The sequence below is a fragment of the Rhea americana genome, unplaced genomic scaffold, assembly GCF_003343005.1.
Source record: "Rhea americana isolate MKP2758 unplaced genomic scaffold, rheAme1 scaffold_125, whole genome shotgun sequence".
Classification (NCBI taxonomy): Eukaryota; Metazoa; Chordata; class Aves; order Rheiformes; family Rheidae; genus Rhea; species Rhea americana.
Window position 1 is genome coordinate 2632746 of NW_028185317.1, and position 17705 is coordinate 2650450.

Genomic DNA, 17705 nt, shown 5'->3' on the forward strand with positions numbered 1-17705 from the left:
CGGCCGCCGCCTTCCGCGGCCGCGAGCGCTGCTCGGCTGCCCGGCGCCGCGGCGCACGGGCGCTTTCCCACGGCCGGGCGCTCCCCGCTCCAGCGGCGCACGTTAACCCGGCTCTTACYAGCGAGAGAGACCCACAATCAAAACAACGGGCAGCGCTTCATTTTTTTTTCAGTCGTAAGGACTGATATATATATTATTTTTCCAAATCTGTGTAACTTCCAGCGCAGCGCTGTCGCCATGATTTGGCGGCTGACTGGCCCGATCCTGCTCGCACACAGGGCAGGGAACTCCAGCCACCTCTGAAGCGGTCGAGGAGGATGTCTTAGGCCGAAGCCCTGKGCAGGGGTCACGAGTGGGTTGCTCGAGTACAGACTGTGGGATCCAGCCCCTGATCATACCAGGGGCCCGAAGGCGACCCTTTTTGCTCCTAGATTACCTTATGCCAGCATTCCAGTTTCACGGTGCCTGCCTGCTCCCACTAAGAGCTGGGGAGCAGCCTGGGACAACAAGCTACAAAGATTTCAAGAAAGGACTAAAACAGAACAGGAGGGAAATAGAGAGGGGGAAAAAATCACGTTACTCCAGTCAACTTCAGGAACAAAATAAATGTGTACAAAGTAGCCTCTTTAGCAAACAGTGAGTAAATGATTGCTGTTTGTAAACATCCCCAATGTGAGAAAACTCTTCGCATGAAAACATACACTAAGTAGTTACTCTTAATTTTAAAATTCAGGGTCCTCAGAGGTAAAGCTCTTAAAACTAGCGCTGGTTTTGGAGGAAGGACAGAATGCGTTTTGCTGGAATTAGCTCATTTTAGAGCCCTTTGGCTGCTATGTAAATACAGCTATAGACCCATTTTGGTTTCGTGGCTTTCTTTAATAAACCGTGTTAAAAGCCAAGAGAGATATTACGAAAGAAAAATAAATAAATTTATAAACAAAAAGTACCTCAAAGACTACCTGAAGGCCAGAAAAAAATATAAGGAAGGAAAAATTCGTTTCAAGCGAATAAAAGCTCTGCTCGTTATCCCTACATATTTCAGTATTCCTGTGAGCAAAGGAAACTCGTTTGTGCCACCTAATGTTAAGTACAGCTCACTGTTGCCTTCGCTCCGCTGCGGCGCGTTACGGGCGCGCCGGGCCCGGTTTCCGAGGGTGCCGAGCGCTGCCTTTCCGCTGCCGTCCGCGGAGCCCCGCGCTGCTGAGCCGCAGGAGCATCCGCTGATGCTGGGACCTGGCGGCTGCCGGGCGCTACCAGCCGCGGGCAGAGGAGCCGCACACTCGCGCTCGCGGGTCACGGGTACGACTCCTGCATATATTTTTTAAAAGACCCTAAAAAAAAAAAAAAAAAAAAAAAAAGAGCGCAGGGGCGTGACCTGCAGAACCGGGTCTTGGCAGCAGCAGCGCAAATCCGGAGCGGGCGCTGCCGGGGTCGCCGCGAGCTGCCCGCGGGCCGCGCCGAGCTCCGCGCCGGCGGCCGCGCTGCGGGGCCGGCGGGCCGCGTCCCCGCAGTTTTTCCACGGGCACAGCTCCCAGCGAAGAATTAACATACCAAGAATTTATGGTGTGTACTTAGCAGCCATTAACACTAATGGAAGATACTAATTTGGTACTTAAATATCTCACACAGTCCTTCAAAGAAGAAAGGGCTGAAAGAAAGTATTTCTCTGATAACAGTGAATTACATGGCTTTTGTGATTTTAATGGAGAGTGTTAAACATCTTTAAYATTTTTTGAGGCTGAATCTCCTTTGCTTTTTATGCAATTTGAAAAGAAGAGAACCTGAGACTGCCTTCATATTTAAATTTCAGATATTCTCAGGCTGTGTTCTCCTCCCCTTTAAAGGAGGGCAGTACCATACGAAGTTGTTCACTTGAAAGTAAAATTACTAAAAGTAAGCAGAGATACTGGCTTCCCCTCATAGCAGTCCTTAAAGATCGTTCGAAATATAGACCAATAAATCTCTACCTAGATTGCATTGGCCCAAGAGACTTTAAAAATCCTTCAGAATGAAGTAGATAGATTTTTTTTATTTTATTTTTATTTTTTTTTTTTTTTTGTAGTGCTTATCCTATAGCTTCAGGTAGAGCTGACTGGAGCATCAGGTCATTTTGGGCCCTGCATTCATATACCGCTGGTTTTTATGGCAGATCCCCATCTAGACAGAGGGACATTTAAACATAACTCATCCCATCAGGAGCTAGGCAATGTGCGTGGCAGGGGGTGATGCACGCTGCAGCCAACTGGCTAAGGGTCCGATCCCAAAACACAGACTTAATTAATCATTTTACTCACGAGAGCAGTTTCCATTTAATTTAGTGAGATCATCCATGCAAATTAAGTTATTCGTTTGTATCTTTGCACAATCAAATTCGAAGGCTCCATCCTAGAAAATGGTATATACAATATTTTGGGCAGGTGACTAGTCCCACTGAATGGCTAATACCTCTGAAAATACTCACAGGGATCAGGACCTAAATTTGTACTTACTTTCTCCTTTTTCTAAACTAGTATCTTGTAACCAATAGACCAGAAAGGCTCCACAGCAATTACATATTTAGGATATGTGATAGCTATAGTTAAGATCTTTATGACTGATTGCAGGATAAAATTTACTTTAAATGTGCAAGAGCCCATTTTTAAACCACAGTCTTTCAGCTGGTTTTCATTACATATATTTTTAAGGATCAAAAGCAATTAGAGCGTACAAACTCTAAAYGGTAAATAATTTCCACATCAAAACCCTTATTAAAGCAACAAGCATCCATTTTTGTTAACACTGTAAAATGCAGAAGGGGCCAAACTAAATAAACCTCTGTTTTAAGGCATTAAAAAAAATAGCAAGACTTCTATTTCCACCCTGAGAACCTACATGTCAAATTTTGGCCAAGATAGATTTTTGGTCGAGTTTTAAGCCTCRGGAAAACAGAGTAAACAAGGGGATTAAGGGACCCTGTTGTGCAGTGGGGATGCRAATGGTACCGTAGTATAAATACACTGTGGTTGTGAAGGGATTTGTATATGGACAGCTCTCCACCGYTGGATTTTGCACCAGCAGGCCCCTGCGTGGGCAACTCTGCTGATGCACGGGGAGTGCTGGACGCTACACCCGGCTGTAAGTATTTGTAGAATCAGGTCCTGAACTAAAACGGTGAAACGGTATTAAATCTTGGAAAAGGACAGAAAGGAGAGAGAGAGGCATTGCTGCCATGGTTAAAAGCCTGTCAACAGCAAGTTAAAAAGCTAATGGTAAATATCATTTATACTGGCCCTGTTCCTCCTGCGGTATCGATTTCTAGATTCCGGCTCTGCAGCTTTCGGCCGTTGCTGGTCAATTTTATGGGAGAAAGTGATGGTTTAGAGTAGCACTAAAACTGCACTGAGAAGTCTGGTTTTTAAACCATTTGTATTTTTAAAAAATACGAATATTTCAAGCAGAGAACGTCAGAAGCAAGGCAGCAGCCTTTCTCACCAATCGTCATCGTTAAGGCACCARAAATGCTTCTCCATTATTCTACCACTCCATTTTCTTTTTAAATTATGCCAGTCCTTGGCCTCCCTACCTCAAGTACAAATAATATTTACCCAACATAGAAATGCCATTTTTGAACTGAAGTTGTTTTCTTTTTCTTTTCTTTTTTTTATTTTTTGGCTGAGGCATGAAGTTTTGTTTTTCATATTTATCTTCAGACTTTGGGGAAAAAAAAAAAAAGAAAAGAAAATCAAACCACAGATCTTACTAACCATAAACTGCAGGAGGGCGAACGACCAAATCTTAACTCTTAGCGTCCCTCCCGTTGCGGACCTGGTGCAAACGGCAGGTAATCCGAGCCGGGTGCGAGACCTCCCCGTCCAGGTTTTGTAGGTCTGTCCAGATTATGGGATTAGGCTCTGTTACATATAGCTACAGTTAGTAACTTGTGATCTAGTTAAACCAGATTGAAAGCCTCCCAGCAGGTGTTTGGAATCAGACTCCACTACAGAAATTCTCCGCAATTACTGTGGAAAAAMCAGTGGCTTTCAGTGCGGCACTCAATACTGCACTACTTTAAATGGAAAAAGTAATGCAGTTACAGCAGAGTCTACRATAATCTGTTTGTCTTTGTGAAAACATCTATAAAGAAGTGAATATAAGATTATGTGACTGCAAATGCTTTTATCAGCAAAAAATATGCAGTTGCACAGTAAGACAGTTATATCAGGATTAGATTTAGAGTATGAAGCTTTTGGGGGGAATTGGCATATTAGAAAATTACAGCTTGGGGGTTTCGAGCTTTCAGCTGAGCGTGGTGGAGAACCTTCATGCGTTAGGATCCCTTCAGTCTTTCTCAGCTGAAATGAGGAAAACAGCGGCCTCTGCTTTGCTGTAACCGTTGCAGAACCTTCTAACTCAGAGGAGCGTGTTGGACGAGCCACCTAAGGCCCAGGCTTCCCCTCTCGGCCGTCCCCACCGCCTTGCGTCTGGCTCTGTGGAGTTCCCTCGTCCCAAGTCTCGATTAAAAAAACCGCAGGATTTCACTGCCCGATGTTTTCCCCATTCGCTACGCCGCACGCGAATTTCAGGTGATTTCCARTCGCGCTACATCCGAAGCCTCAAATCCGTTGCGTTCGTTCCCACTCCACAACGTCCGCAAGCCTTGCCTGTAACGCGTTTTCTGAGGTTTTATACAAAACAAAGCCTATAAAGTAAAAGAATACCGAGCAACCGTTCTAGCAGGAAAGTCTGGACTGGGTTCTCCCAGTCTCCTAAAGAAAAGGAGAACGCACCCGTGGAATTCACTCTGGAGCCGCTGCTTTACCTCTTGTGCGTATTTTACACAGGGCAAGCAGTGAAAAGGAGCAAGAGGAGCGCCGAAGCCTGGTGAGGCCAGAAGAGAGTCACAAGCAGAGGCGTTAAGGAGGTACCAGTTTCCATCCGCATTAGAATGAGTGTCTTAAAAACAGATTTATGCCATGCCATTTCTTCTTCTTACCTCAATCTAAGCCACAAAAATGTGGTATGAGAATTGTAACGCCTCATATATTTTAAGGAAGATAATAGTAAACTGCACTACTTTGACCTTTTTGGTATTTCTGCTGTTGGATTCACTAGCCATCCGCATCCTTCCCGTTTACAGCCTTGGTAACCTGTAGGGATGCAACGCAGCGGGTACCCAATGAAAACGCGGAATATTGAAAAGGTTAAAGTCTATGTTTATGGGTCCATTAAATGTTTATAGTCTTTCRCAGGCTATACTGGGCATTAAAATTATGATAGCTCATTCTCATAACAAACACCGTAACGAGAAGAGAAAACGKCAGAACACGAATCCGTTCTGAAGGCAAAAATTGGTAACGAGAATACGAAACCGGCACGACATCGATTCGCTGCTTCGGCGGCGGTCGGCACGGACCAGACGGCGGCCCAAGCCCGCAGCCCGCGTCGCGCAGCCGGGACGCAAACCGCCGTGCCGGAGCCCGCCGGCGGCTCGGCTCCAGCGCCGGCCGGCGGCAGGGGCCGATCGAACGCCCCGCGTTTTTTTTACCCTTCTTTTTCTCCACTCTAAATATATCGCGTCTTAATTTCGCTGTGTTGTAAGCTGCCCGCAGCGTATTACCAAGCGCCTACGAACACCGAGAATTTACACAGCTTTCGGCCAGGCTCAAAATACACCTTCCCTCCCCCGGCTCGGACTGTTATTAGCCCCCTGTACTGATCCARCCCCACGAACACGTGGAAAGGTCTCTACCGCAAGCAGAGTTTTGCTAACCCAAAGAGGAGCTGGGGCTCTAGGGGCTTCACTATTCCAAAGCAATTTTACGTGGAAATCGGTCAAATACAATTATTAACTTATATATTTATATATATATATATAAACATTTATTAGCTCTACAGTAGCACATCTTGGTCTTGGCCAGAGAAGGGGATCCCTTTGCCCGAAGGGGTGCAGACCTTCCCATCGCAACGTGCGCACACAAGCAGACGGCTGGACGGACGGACAGACAGATGAGGGAGCCCAGGGAGGTGGCGAGGCAACGCCGGCTGACACGAACGGCAACAGTCGTAACATCCCAGCTGTTTAGTCACCGACAATTTTCCTCTAGCACCACAAGGGAGAAATTTAAAGAGAAATCTGAAGACGAATGCCKTTGCTAATGACCAGGAATTTCTCCCCAGTGCGAAGGGCAACGCAGGAGCGAGTAATGGAGAAAGATGTTTTCTTTGAACTGCGACGGATAGCGATAACAAATCATAAATAGACAGGCCCACATAAACATACGGAGGATCAAAGGAGCCACGGAAGGGCAGGCAGCAAGCTAGCAGCCGGGAGGGAGCTTGGAGGGAGGCCAGCTGGCGCTCGCAGTCCCTCGAAGGTCCCCCGAAAAGCGGGCGAGCAGCAGGCGTCAGTTCAACGCACCCCACAAATTAGCAGGCTTCGATGGCCAGGGAGTAGCCGGAAGCCTCAAGGGAGAGAAACAAATCTGTCAGTCCCGTTAGCTGCTGCTCCGTTTCAAAGTTGCTCTCAGTAAGAGAAAGGCTAGAAAGGCTGCTTARAAACAGGAGCGAGTGTCACCGCAGAATCTCCGAATCAGCGAAAGCTGCAAACTTTGTGGGTCCCACGGCTGCTCTGGACACTTTTTTGTTCCAYAAAAGTCTATATTATGAAATGACCAGCTATAAACACAAAAGGCCAGCTTCTCTGATACCCACATAATTTATGGACATCTATCACATTTCCTCTCACTGCATTAAACAATGRCATTCCTTTGGGGAACTATCTTCGTTTCGCATCCAAAGCTTTCTACAAAATTAACCTGTTCTGGTGAATCAGGGTYCCCTAGCGCTGCCTACTTGCATTTTAAAACAAATCCAAGGCAAGGGTTAAAATACGGAGAAGAGAAGCCAACGAACATTAGCTTTACCTGGATGATCCCGGCGTTCTGCATGGTCGATGGTACGCCAAGAAATAACAGAACTGCTTCTGCACAGTGGGCCCTTGGGCAGCTAGGGACTTCCTGATGATCTCCAGTGCCTGGAAAAGGTAATGGACACTTGACAAACATGCCATCAAAATAAGAGCTGGTTAACATTAAACAGAACCCTGTGAAAGAAATGATGAGGGAATAAAACGAGTGGCACTTGCGCAGGATGAATGCTGAGGGAGAAGCTGGAGGAACGCTGCAGCTTGGGAGAAGAGCAGCAGACTAAAGAGCAAGGAGGGTTTWCAAACAGGGGTTTTGAAGAGATCAAATGAAAAGAAATTTGTCAGTCAAATTACAAAAGGATACCTTTAGCACAGGCCCCAAATGGGATATTTGCTAAGAGGAAGCAGTATCCTGCTAAAGCATCTCTTGAGAAGCAGGGTATGACCCTACTCCCTGTTACTCCCCATTCACATCRACTCAAACGTGGTACTGAAAAACAGCAGCAATAACCTTAATGCTATACTCGCGGCTCACGCAAAAGGCAAAGTAGTATTTTTATTCGGAGAGCTGTCGATACGAACCGGATCACTACAGCTCCGACCAGCATTCCATTAACTCTGGTCCCCAGGAGGTGCCAGTATCAAATTTTTTGAAAGATGCAAGAAAATCATAATAAATGGTTGCAGAATAACTTCCTTTCCGAGGATGTTTCTTTCTAATCTCCCAGACTCTCATTTGGCATATCCTATATATTTTTTTTAATTCTATCCCAAATAATACTAATAAATGTTTTTAATAATAAACCATCAAGCTCTGTTACAGACTTTGAACTGGCTGAAACTTTCYTTTATATTTTCCTACCAGCAGTGGTCCCTGATTTACATCCATAACTTTGCCTCTGGGCATGTTGGACCCGTTGTTACTTCTAGATACTCTTGCAGCATCRTGACACAAGTATTAAAATCACAAATACTACTTCCTGAGCAGCAATCTAWGCTAGCTAGACCTGACTGACTCCTAATGCTCACAGGTATTGTATTCATTMGGTTTTAATCCAAGGAGTTGTCTTTATTTCGGGGCAGGGGGTCCTTTAATGTCACCTGACAGTTTGAGATGATATAAAGCAGCAAAGTTGGAAGCAGTCACAGAAGAAAAAATAATAGTGAGCACGAACAGTATGTCAGTCTCAGATTTTTTTTCCTAACTGTTCCATGTTGAATTAAATTGTACATGCGGAATTCCCACTTCATCAAACAGTTTTGAAGACTTAGCAAGGAAGTTTTCAGYTGTGCATAATCAATCCAGTTTATAGGTAGCTATAATCCCATAATTTACTAACTCAGACAARTACTGGTGGAAGTATAAGTGAACTGATGGTTACCACATTGTATGCATCACAACAATAAAATTCAGAACAGTGAATTCAGAGAAATACAAGAGTCATTCCCTCTAAAATTTACCTTTTTATTTGTTGGGCAAGGTGCTGAACGAATTTCTTGCAACAGCCACCTTTGCGCTGGAGATACCGGCGACCTCTTGAAAGAACGGCGCATCGTTATCAATGAACTTCCAAGGAAAGTTGAGTGCGCTGACAGATGAAAAACCTGGAAAAACAGTAAGTTACGGGAACGAAACCCATCAGCTTTTCAGCAGYGAGCACCACAGCTTCCACTGCAACGCAGCAGGGCCCTGCTGCCCCGGACGGGTCGGGATCCCGGGACCGGGAAAGGGCTCGTCCGACTGCCCGTACAGCTTTGGACTGTCGCAGTGAGTCGGTGCGTTTGCACACAAATTCTCCTGGCAAGAGAATAGACGTGCTGCTCCTTCCCCGTAGTTGTAAACGTTGAAGACAACCGTTCAGGGAGCAGAAAAACCGACCGAACAAAAAACTTTCTGCTCTCAGAGACCGCTCAAAGAACACACTTCCTTGAAATAAATTTCACTTAAAACTAGCTGTGAAAACAAAATATGCGAAATCAGTAAAGGTGTTATTTCCTACCATTATCTCCAACCAATTACTCAAGGAAATTACGCTATTTTTTCATTTTAAAAACATTTTGTATCTGATAACTGGCAATGAAAATAACAGGTCATTAAAARTGGCAGTTATTACAAGCACACGAAAGAGGTAAAAACAAGACATCAAATATAACGATGTCTGGTATTTATTTTCTTCTCTGCTGCAGCACTAATATTCTTCTTCGTTTCATAACAGAGTATTARAAAACCAGACGCACCGACCGTCGCGTGTCGCGAAGGACCGGGAGCGTGCCGCTGCTCTGGCTGCGTTTGCCGCTCAGCCCGCGCCGCGCCGGGGCCGCGTTCCCGTCSCGCAGCGCGTTGCCCAGCTAAGCCGCGCGGGAACCCGGGGCTGCTTTCCTGTTTGTCTCCGTTACTGCTTTCCTGTGGGTTTAACGCAGGGTTTTTGTGTCCCAGCGCCATCGGAGTAGGAAATTTGTCATCATCAAATGCGCTTTGAGAAGTAATTTCTCCCATATTCGAGAAAAAACAGCTTTTACAGATTTAATTAATTAAAAAAAATAAAATCCCGAAGTAGGCGTTTTCTTCCAAATGGCTGGCATAAAAAAGGTAAAACTATCACTCCTTTCCATGCTCCTAAGAAAATACTTGGTCTCAGTCCTAGCACACACATTTTTGCTGTACATTTTTATTTCTTTAGCCTCTCCCAGCCTGTCGTCAGGCCACGGAGAAGCGACTGGCCGTTAATTTTTCCCGTCCTACTTGAGCATGAAAGTATTAACGCAATATATCCCCACGCAAAATCAGTATAGGGGGATGAATCAAAGCAATAAGGAGAATACAGCATCACCCTGAAAACGAAGAGCTGTTGAGTAGATAAGCTTACGATTAGGCCAGAGTTGCACTTTCTGAACGGCGTTTAACGTCTACCCAGCGTATCCGAGCGATATATTTGTGCAAACGTCTTGTGTCCCGGCAGTGAAGCGTTGTCGTGTGAAAGCACCATCAAATGCACCAAACCTTGCAGCCCTTGTGCTGGTGGCACGTGGCCACGCAGCAAACTTGCGTGTTCCTGCTTGCTCTCGCTGCTGAGCTATCGATTTTGGACCGCTCCGATTCCCCCGGCGTCTGCCTGCGGATGCAGAAGAGATGAAGCAACTGGGAAATCAGCAAAGCAGCAAGCTGAGTAGTACAAATTGCTAAAAATTATTTAATACTGGGAAGCTGATCTAGCCACCCCTAGGTAATACTGTCAATTAAGTGCATGAAATTAATATTAATTATCGATAATGAATTGATGGCAAATATAATAATAGAGAAAAGAAGAAGAAACAGCACATCTATGATGCAAAAACGTTGGCCAAGTCTGAATATTTCCTCTCTGAAATCTGTTTTGGTACCATTAGGAAGTATATTCATAACTATTTTTTAATATTTTAGTTGCAAATCAGCCTAAACAGAATAGTAAAAGCCATAAAGCAAACGTATACTCTGAAATTGTCTGATCCAAGAGGTTATACTAATTTTTTAAAAGCAAATCAGAAAGAGGACTCATAGAAATAGTCAGCAAAAGCAGTCATCTTGCAAACAGAGGAAACCAGCAGCATATTGGAGAAAATATTCTCCAAAATATTGGAGAATATTTTAACAAGAGATGCACAGTAAAGTATCACTCCTAGTCCATGCTGATGTGTTTCTGCCTACTGACAGATTGTTCTCATGTTGGGGAAAAAAGCCAAAAGGGAGAGGTAACCGCATTCTACAAGCAAACAAATATTAACCCCTAATAGAGGATTTATGATTAATAAGATACAAGTAATGTTTTAAATCAATTTCTGAGTTCATTTCTGCACCCAAACTGGAATATTTTAAGGTTTCTAATGTAAGTTGGAGTACCTCTGACTCCGAGGAGTAGMAGACGACACAGAGGAAAAAGCAAGTTCCCGCAGGAAGCCCAGTCGCCGAACCAGTGCCGACCGCTGCACACCAATGCAGGCGGAAGAAACGAGGGGCAAAGCTGGAGAGTGAAACAACACGAGGGAAAAATCTTCCTGAAAGGTAGAAAACAACCGGAGAAGGTTGAGATGGTGCTTTGTTTTGTACCTGCACGGACTGGATGCTAGCGAAGAAAACTCTCCTGAAAAAATTACTTTACACATTACATTGCTTTACACAGTAGGAAAGTATTTCGTATGAAAATTTTAACTAATTTTCCCAGGACTGCTCCTTAGCACGTTAATGAGAACTCTTTGACCCACCACGTTTACATGCGGAATTTGAAAACAGGATTAAACTAGACTGGGCTTTTTGGATCTGACCTTTATGTAGGTAGGAGATGTGACCTGGAAAAGAATACCTACTAGACCAGCTCATAAATCATTTCTCAGATGGCTGTTAATGACAAAAGATTTATCTAGGCAATAGACTTGTTTTAGAAAAACGTTCAAAGTTATTGTAGAGCCATGCAGTAAAAAAAAAAAAAAAAAAAAAAAAATCACTGCAGTCAACCTGAAATGGGAATTTTGTTTACTGGGTGCCCAGGACTAGGCTGCAAAGGACCGATAAAAGTTTGCCGGGATTGCTGGAAGGAGTTCAGGGAGCCCCCAGACTAATTAATCAGGGAAGAAATATGAAATTGAGATGGCACAGGAGAACATGGTGTTAAGGACAACAGTCAAGAAGGGGATACAAGCAGCYGGTCTCTTCGCTTGGCTGGGGTTTTATCTATGTGCAGTCAGTAAAAAACGAATATTRGTTTAACCACCAGTTTTTCCAAATAAAAAGGAAGATTGCAGGGGGCTGGAAGGATCTGCATGTACCAACSGAGAAGTTTCTATGTGTCAGCATGTACCAGTCCTGAGAAGAGCTAAAGGCAGCGCTGGTAAAACAGAGCGCAGGCGTGTTCTCACAAAACTGCGTGGTCTTCCCCAAAACGACACCAGCTGGTGCTGCCTGAAGAATTTACTTTCTTCTGGAGAAAAAAAAACAGAGTAAGATTGAAAACCAGGGTGATCTGGCACTACAGACATCCGACCTCGCTACGGATCAGAGCTGTGACTTCCTAGGTAACCCCTCTGACAGCACGGACCCCCGCGCCGCTCCCGCGTGTCCGCCGCTGGGCTAGCTGCGCCCTCAGAGCGCAGCCACGTCTTCTCTTCCCTAAAACACAGCCCGTCCCACGTTCAAAGGAGCTGTTTTGAGATGTCAGACAACATTCAATCCTAGATTGAAACAATTACAGCAGAGTCTACAATTGCAGCACAGATTTAAGTGAGAAAAATTAGGCTGTAAATATTAATTTAGCTACTTCCCTACAAAATGTTTGTGCTTGCTTTCTGCAAAGTTTTCTTCTGCGTGAGCTCTCCAGGTCGCACCGCCGATTCAGGCTGCCCAGTGYCTCCAGAGGAAGCCGTAACCTAACTTTGGCTTTTGCAAGTAATGTAGAAGGCATTTTGGCATTAAGGCTGATGCAGAGCTTAGGAAGCAGCTGAATGAGCTTAGCTCAAAGCCGTTCGGTATCACGAAAATCTAGAYGTACTTGCATCAGTCTCCTAACACAAGTCTCTGTACAAACATATGGTCCCTTTCTTGAAGGACTTGCATACCAGCGGAAGAGCTGATGAACTTCAGAAACCTGCGATCCCATAACCAGTATTATTACTGCTAAAGGCCTCCTCCAGGCGCTACCCTCCATTTCACCACCAGAGCAGTGCTGCTGACGGTATCGGCCGTAAGCTCCTGGGGATTTCTGGTGGCTAGGATGTAATCGTGTAACTCCGGGCCAAATACCAGCTAATGCATAAAGTTTTTAAATTAAAAATAATAGGATAATATTTTTGATTTTTATAATGAAAATACACAAAAATGCAATTTAAAAAACATACCATTTCAGGATTGCCATTTCACTGTAATGCTATTTAGAGACCGTGTTGTAGTCGAGTGTACAGGATGTCTCGAGTGTCTGGCAAGAAGTGACACCAAAGGCCTGGTGCCTCCAGCGCTCGTAGAGGACACGCGTCTCCCAGCAGCAGCCTGCTCCAGCGATGCAATGCCACCTCACACGCTCGGCTTTGCAGTCTTTCAGAGCGTACTAAACGGTGAATTGGTTAGGTTAGTTTAGGTGCACAGAGAACGAATCCCAAGCAAAGCCCAGACTTACCCTCACCCRGCGCAGAGCCAGACTCCTCGTTCCCCGGCTGTCCACGAAGTGGGGAACTCTCCTGCACTGGGCACCTCTGCTCGAAACGCACAGAAGAAGAAAGACTAAGTTCTCCGAGGGCTTAAGCTTTTCAGCACTCTCCGGGTAAATCATGGATTTAGTCAAGCCACACAGTTGGATTTCGCAGTTGGCTCAGCTCGGGGCGAAGATACCGCACCAAAACCAGGAGGGAAAAAATTCTCCCAAGTCGTGGGAATGAAATTGTCCAAAAAGAGGAAACCCCTCTTCAGCCTCACAGTGCAGATTTAAGTTAATCACAGCGGCTCTTATTAAGAGCTGATCTGTGGCACTCTGCCCRTCCTCCAACCTGCCCCAAAGGCAAGATGCTCAAGGCCGCTTACGCAGAGAAAGCAGAGCCYAGGTGAGGTGCTCCTGCTTGCAAATTGCTCATCTGTTGCTGTTTAAGAAAACCGGTAATGTAAACTGARGGATATCAAACTCACGTGATACATACAGTAAAGATGCACATGCAAGTTACATGTACTATTTTCATTTTGTTATTAGGGCTCCTTTTACAGGGAGAACAAAATAAAATACATTTTAAATTTAATCCAGATTCTACCCAAAGCCTTTTGCATTTTTTTTTGCCTAAAATAATTCATCTGCTAGTGAAATGTGCCCATAAATAGGTGCAACACGCAAGTTACTTTAAAAGCAGGCAGCAAAATGACTTAAAGGTTTAGGACAAAAATTGCAYAKGAATGTCATACCGGGACTAAGTGGYGAGGGAAACCGCGACAGCGAGAATGTCGCGTTGCGATTTGAACAGGACGACTTCGCAAGCAGCCRTTCCCCTGGCAGAAAAGAGAAACAAAACCGTATTTTTAGCAATGAATGGTAAGACTCTTAGTTTGTGACTCGTTCACAAAGCATTTTCCTGCTGCTGCCCTGTGTCCTCATCTCAGCCTGGCGCTCGGGCAGGCTCTCGACGCGGATACAGTCCCGCRCGTTGCAACGCCGCTGGTTTTGCAGAAGCCTGGCGGAGTTAACTGGGCGGAAAGGTTTTGTTGCAGTAATTTCCACTTCCACCCACGTACTTAGGAGCGTTGCAACAGGTTTCGTTTAGGTTCTGCCCTAAAAAAGCAATTATCTCTAAGTTAAGCTTGTCAAAAATGCAAGTGTTTTACTAGCTGCGTTTATACGGCGTGAGAGAGACTGGTCATAATCACCTAGACGGAATTCAGCTTTTATTACCCCGGATCCCAAAACAAGAAATCCTGGGCGCCAACGCGAGGGCAGCGCGGAGAGCGGCGCTCAGCCCGCGGCGCTCAGCCCGCGGCGCTCCGCCGGCTCCCCCTGTCGCCAATTTTACTGCATCCGTTTCCAGAAGTAGAAGCTCCGGACAAAACTCAGTTTTGCGCATTAGAAGTGGCTGCAATCCTTCAACATTCACGTGAGGCTACGGGGGAAAAAACGGTTCTAAATGACGCGGGTGCAAAGCGCAGCAAATTACTTTTTAAATAAATTGATTGTAGTTTTATTTATAGCCCTGAGCCCTTAGCAGCTCACGTCACACGGAACAAAAAGGGGGAAAAAAAAAAAGGTAAAATGGCCTTAAAGCGGTGTAAACTGCCGCAGTTTGAACGCGCAGGAATCGGGAGCATTTAGGCAGGCCGAGGGTGCCCCGGAGCGCTGCGGCGCGAACCCTCCGCTCCGGGGAGAAGCGCTGCGAAGACGCCGGAAATGCGGATACCAAATCTTTTACGTGGCGAGCTGAAACGCCGCAGGCTCCAGCACTGACTGGTATCCAGTGCGCCCAAACTGCTGCAGAGCTTTCACGCCAGCGCTACGGCCTGCTAGGGAGTTTTTCCATAGTAAACTCATGAGAAAGACGAGTTGGCGAGTTTGGGTGCAGGAAGTGATAAGGGGCAGTATAAACATTTCTTTTCCTTTTGAGGAAAAAACCCCCTAAGCACTCCCCTCATTTCACACGGCTGGGACGAGGGTTCAGTTTTATTCCCAGTAATACAATATTTTGTCCTTACGTGACCCTCCCCTTCCCTTCCTGTTTGGAAAGGAATAAATAATTTCCCTCAGTTTCTGCCAGGAAACGCAGCTCCTGGGTGAGGTGAGATGAGCTGCGGCCAGGGCTGCACGGCACGCCGGAGCCGGGAGCAGAGCCGTACGTCCGGACCGCCGGTACCAGCACCCTATTAACACTAATGGTTAATTAGCGTTGACATTTTCAAAGCAAAGCATAAACATACATCTGCAGCAGCGAGTAGCGGCCGCGATGGCCGAGGATTGGCAAGGAAGGCGAAAGACCAGTAGTTAAAAAGAAAAAAAATAGTGAAACCGCCAAACCCAGCCCTTCTCGGATTCTGCAGCAGTTGTGCATGATTTCAGTTATGGAAACGTAAACTGCCTTGAGAGCCACATGGATAAACTGTTTGAAGAAGCAAATTATTCATAACAGAATTAATTGTTCTTTGTAACACCAGAAAACTTTGAACAGCTGTAAAATATGTTCGCAGTGAAATCTGAGTCTAGTTGAGGTTAATCTGGGTTTAAGTTTCTTTACAGGAATTAAAATGGAGTGCAGATGAGCCACAAGCCCATGAAATCAGCCTGTTTCTCATGCCCGAATCTTGCTTGCAAAAGCAACGCGGATGCTCTGGCTGTCAGCACCCTCTCTCCTCTCACCCTTCCACAAAAAATATCTGAAACCAGCAAAACCCCCTGCTGGCCTGTTTACCTGAAGGCTTAGGATTCCCCTCTTTTTACCAGTGGTATCTTCYGGAGACTGGCTAGCAAAACCGCTCACTCGTTCTGGGCCAAGTTCTTCCAGTCCAGGGGTCACATAGATAAACAGTTGGAGGAGACAGACACATCTGAGGATTTTGTTAATTACTCAAAAAAAATTACTGGGGGRAAAWAAATCTACAGTCATTTTTCTATCATGGGTATTTCCAAAGTTTTCTTGTATGGGTRTTATTATGGCAAGCTCTGCTCTAGGTTTCTTGCTGCATGGTTACGATAGGGAAAGAGCAACTTCTACCTGTCGTCGAGTGCTTCTTTCAGATGCTGGAAGTTAGGGAAATGCTGCACAATCTGCTGTATGCCCCAACAGACTGAGAAAAAAACCCAGTCTCCTTCTCCCTAGGCCATTCCCGAAAGGAGACCTTAGGGACCACAGCCAGCGAGCAAGATTCTTGTGTAGCAGAGTTGAAGCCAGAAGACTTTTCTGGGAGTAGGAAGTTATGYGATCATCTATTTCTAGCTAGCCAAGTATCACTCTGAAAATCAAATATAAACATTGATTTTGCAACCCTAGCCATAAACTGAGTCCCTCTGGGCTAGTGGAAAATTACTATTGGGAACAAACAGAGCTGATACTGAAAAAAAACCCATAGCAAATTATTAATTATATCTATGACCATCAGTGCCTACAWATAACATCTATGCAATGCTGGTTATGCAAAGTGGGTTATATAAGGTGCTAATGCAGCTGCTTTAAGGAGAGAAATTTAATTCCCCCCCAAAAATAGGCAAAAATAGGCATGGAATGAAGACTATCCCATAGTGCAGAGCCTAAACTGTGCAAAAGCTAAAACTGTAAGTACTAGTCTCATTACTTGACCAGAATGGGAGATCATTCAGGCTCAGATGASCATCACAGGGAAAAAGCTGGCAAGATAATATAAGCTATATTGATTAAGCATAGAAAACACCACAGTAATATCTATATCCCTTCCTCTCTTATGGTGGAGTTCAGGTTTCATGCTGTGACAAGGRAACATCTGAATGTAAAAGGCACCTGGGAATGTAGAAGCTGTCACTGTGGCTTAGATAATCAGTCGTAGCAACTTTCCTTCAAGTAGAGCCATATATATATATATATATGTATATATATATATGTACACACACACACATGTATTTATATACATGTACACTGTAGAGGTCCCACTGACCTCTTGGGACAAGGAGTTCCAGAGGACAGTTATCCATTAATTTGAGAAATTGTGTCCTTTGATACTTCYGTGTGTATTGTCTTTCATTTTCCCTGAGTATTTCTTTGTTGCTAAATAAGAAACTAACTAAAYAAAACAATTTCAGAAGTTCTCATCAGTCATAAGCCTTTTTGAAGGTGAAAGGATCAAGTTTAGCGGCACGAGATTTTGAATCAAAGTTTGGTGATTCCAGCCCCATGTGCTGGTACTGGAGACAGTTCAGCACGAAGCGTTTTATCTCAGCAGTTTTTCCTATCACRTTAGGTTCACAGTGTCCGCGATCACGTGCCGGCACAAACTACATCTTTAGGAGCCCTGCGCTGAGCTGCACTAGAGACATCAAGTGTCTCAGGAAACTGGTTATTTAAGCGTAAGCTACACCGGTGAAACAGGTAGATCTCAGGTTTGCTGGATCTCTGAGACAGGAGCAGTAGAGCTGAGGAGCGTTTTCAGGCCGTGATGTTTTTGCCACATSCCAGCGCAGCCTGGGGCCGCAGTGGCTGCTGCAGGAGGTCCCACAAGGCTCCTGCCCGGGCTTTTTGCAGGTCTCCCCACACACGTGGCTGCAGGGCAGCGGGGGCAAGACCGAGCCCCTTCCAAAGATAACAAACTGAGCATAGGGTCCTCAAACAAGTCTGCAATGCCTGGAAG